This window comes from Mirounga angustirostris, unplaced genomic scaffold (assembly GCF_029215605.1).
Source record: "Mirounga angustirostris isolate CCGP_5_RB_7025 unplaced genomic scaffold, mMirAng1.0.hap1 SCAF_1, whole genome shotgun sequence".
Classification (NCBI taxonomy): domain Eukaryota; kingdom Metazoa; phylum Chordata; class Mammalia; order Carnivora; family Phocidae; genus Mirounga; species Mirounga angustirostris.
The window spans coordinates 26,658,612-26,661,993 of record NW_026991709.1 but is presented as its reverse complement, the minus strand read 5'-3'; the positions used below and the strand labels follow the sequence as shown (position 1 = coordinate 26,661,993).

The 3,382-nt window shown below is 43.1% G+C and overlaps 1 pseudogene; it reads right to left on the bottom strand.

Annotated features, from left to right (window-relative positions):
- Positions 1 to 789: 789 nt before the first annotated feature.
- Positions 790 to 1,484, bottom strand: LOC123834486 (nuclear ubiquitous casein and cyclin-dependent kinase substrate 1-like; annotated as a pseudogene).
- Between the last annotated feature and the right edge of the window lie 1,898 nt (positions 1,485 to 3,382).

Here is a 3,382-nt window from a genome sequence, read left to right as displayed (position 1 = left end):
TTTATCTCTTACCTGTCCCATCAGTGAAAGTTTAACATCATGATTTTTTTTAGACATCTACACTGTGTATATAGATATACAAACTTGTATTAGATGACAACTGATTTTTTTTTAGTCCAGGTAGAGAAAGAAGCAATCATTTTTAACTAAAATCCTTCTACGTTTTTGATTACTGTTCAACTTGCTACCGTTTAGCAAAAAGCAAATTTCCATACCATTCAACTCAAATCTTATTGCTCTATGACTGTGGTCTACCTTCCATTAAAAAATAAAAAGATGAAGCAGTCAATCGAGTGATTACTTTGACATGGCTTTCATTGGGAAGGGGGGTCATGGCAAGGAGAAGACCATACACAAAAAGGTAATTAAACATACAGTGGTTTTCTTTAAAAAAAGAGAGAGAGAGAGAGGGAGATGTTATTTTCAAGAAAAGGAAAAAAGCATTGAAAGCCCATGAGTTAAGCCATAGCCAAAATCATGTTCTATCTTAATAAGAAGATTTTCTTTTTTCCCCCCACTTTTTTTTCTTCTATTTTATAAATAAAATCTCTCTCCAATTGGTTAAGTGTCCCAATCTTGGTTTCAGCTCAGGTAGTGATCTCAGGGTCATGAGATGGAGTGGGCTCCACCTCAGCCCATGAGGCTGCTTGAGAATTTCTCTCCCTCTCCCTCTGCTCCTCCTGCATGTGTTCTCTCTCTTTCTCTTTCACAAATAAACAAATATTTAAAAATAAATAAAATAAGTCAAATAAATCAAATAAAATTTCTCCACAAACCATCATCACTTTTTTAATCCTCCCCAGACTGGGCTTCATCTTCAGACCCTACATCCCCCGATTTCTCAGGTGGCGGGTTTACAGAGGTGTTCTTTTCTGGGGGGCTTTCTGGTTCCTCCTCTTCTTTGAGAGGAGTCCTTTCCTTTGATGTCTCTGAGGCTGTGGGGCGACCTACTTTTCCCTTTGCTTTTCACAGGGTTTGGCGTCACTGTGGCCTTTAGTCTGGGTTTTGGCATTTTCGTTTCTCTCAGGTTTGGACTTCTTAACTATCTTTTTGTTTTTCTTTTTTGAGCTGCCATAGTCACTGCCCTCATCATCTTCCACTAGGAAATCATCATCGCTCCCAGAATCTTCCTCCTGGAATTGTGCCTCATCCTCCTCTTCTTGTTCTCCACTGCCCACATCTTCCATGAGCATCACTCTGTTTGGAAGCTGCATGCCTTGCTGGAGCACATTCTTATGGGCTTCTTTTTCATCTTCGCTGTCCTCTGCCGAGTGAGAATCATCCTTGGTCTTCACATCTGTTGCTTCTGAGTCCTCACTATCTTCCTGTGAATTCTTTCCAGATCGCCTCTTATTTTTAGCTTCCCTGGGAGATTGAACTTTCTTAGCTGGAAGGCCTCAATCTCTTCAATAATCTTCTCGGCATCATTAAATTCCTGACACCAAATAATCAATGACCTTTTTATTTGTGACAGGCCGAGACATATTCGCTGTTGAAACAGGATTGACTCAAGAAGCCACAGACCAGGACCACGCCCCCCAGCCTCCACCCACTCAGCGCATCCCCCTCAACTTCGGCCCATGGGGCTGCTGCTGCTGAACCTCGATCTGCTGGCTTCTCAAACTCCACTACTTCTTGGTTCAGGGCCCCTTAATCAGATGAGCCCCCCCCCCCAACAACCCACTCTACACCAGGCTCCCCCATCTCTTCAAAATGGATGAATCAAACTAGCTCTCATAATCATATTAAATGCTAGTGGACTAGACATTCCAATTAATAGATAGATATATCCAATCTACCAGGAACACAGAAAAATGTTCAATCCCCAATATGGCACCATTGGAAGAAGAGACCAAACAACCACTTAGTGTCAATTTCACATTAGGCTCCCATCACCCTGACAGTGGTTCATCATGACTAGAGTTGACATATATTCTGTATATTTTCTGCTTCATAGGACTTCAGCCAGTTCCAATATCCAAGTATTTACAGAGTATTATATCTTCAAACATAAACAGTGCCCAAAACCAAAGGACTGATTTTATAGCGAGAAGTGTGGTAATGGGCACACAACAATGGAATCCACTGGACTTAATGCATACACCACCACCAGAAGCTGCCAAACTGACCTTTCAATAGAGTGGCTTACTGAGGTGACAACTGAGGCACAAGTTATTTATTTTTTTTAAATTTATTCATGAGAGTCAGAGAGAGAGAGAGAGGCAGAGGCAGAGGGAGAAGCAGGCTCCCCGCTTAGCAGGGAGCCCGATGTGGGACTTGATCCCAGGACCCTGGGATCATGACCCAAGCTGAAGGCAGACGCTTAACCATCTGAGCCACCCAGATGCCCCGAGGCACAAGTTCTGATATGTTATTATGTGCAGATGAGTACCACCCTCAAGGATGCAATATACACTCTTAATTGGCAACCAATGTTATGTCTTCAATTAAGAGAAATCATGGGTCTAGAAATCAAGATGCAAAAGTGAAAGTGTTTACCTGCTTACCATCACTTTTCTTAACCCATGCTTCTGGTCCTTGCAACACTAACCTCAGTAAAGGTCTTTGGAAATCCTGGTTTTCCAAATGATTAACTCTTCTAATTGGTGCCGGCAAGGGTATTGAAAGGGTTCTATTCAAAGGCCCCTCCCCAGCCAAGATTACAGATAAAACTTGTAGGTGTCTGCACTTGACCCAAACTCCGTTTTTCTAGGTCATGGTGCCCCACATTCTCAGAAAATAGACCACAACTATAAAAGGTACTCTCCTCTAGCTGGACCACAACTATATCTGGGACAAACCCCTGACAGAGCCCCTTGAAAAACCTGTCACCTCCTGCTCTACCTGGCCAAGAGTCAACCCCCTCCCCCATGGGTGCAGTGGCAACCCTCCCACATCCTTAAAACCCCTTAAAAGGCCCAGCCTAACAGAAACTCAGAGCCAACATCTCTCTTGATGTATGGTCCCTCTCCTCCTTCAGAGAATGCATTAACTCACCCTGCTTGTTGCTCTACTCTTGGTGCTATTCTTTGCCACCCCTGTCACCGGCCAACTTAACAAGTCTCAACAGATTTTATTCTCTGGCTATTATTGCCTGAGAACTTTGAACTCAAGTGCCCAAAGAAAAGCAGAAACATGGAGGAGTCACAGACCTGAGGAGTAGTGTCCCCGACTATCACAAGGAGCTAGAACTACTGTTACACAACGGAGGAACACGTTTAGCACTTGGATGGCATACCTCAGCATTTTTTGGTGCCCCATTTGCACAATCTGACCAGTTAATGAGTAAGTGTAGCAGCCACATCCAAAGACCAGGCTCTCAGTACCCTCAGATATTAGGTTCTTCATCATGCCACTAAGTAAACTTTCTAATTGAATTTAG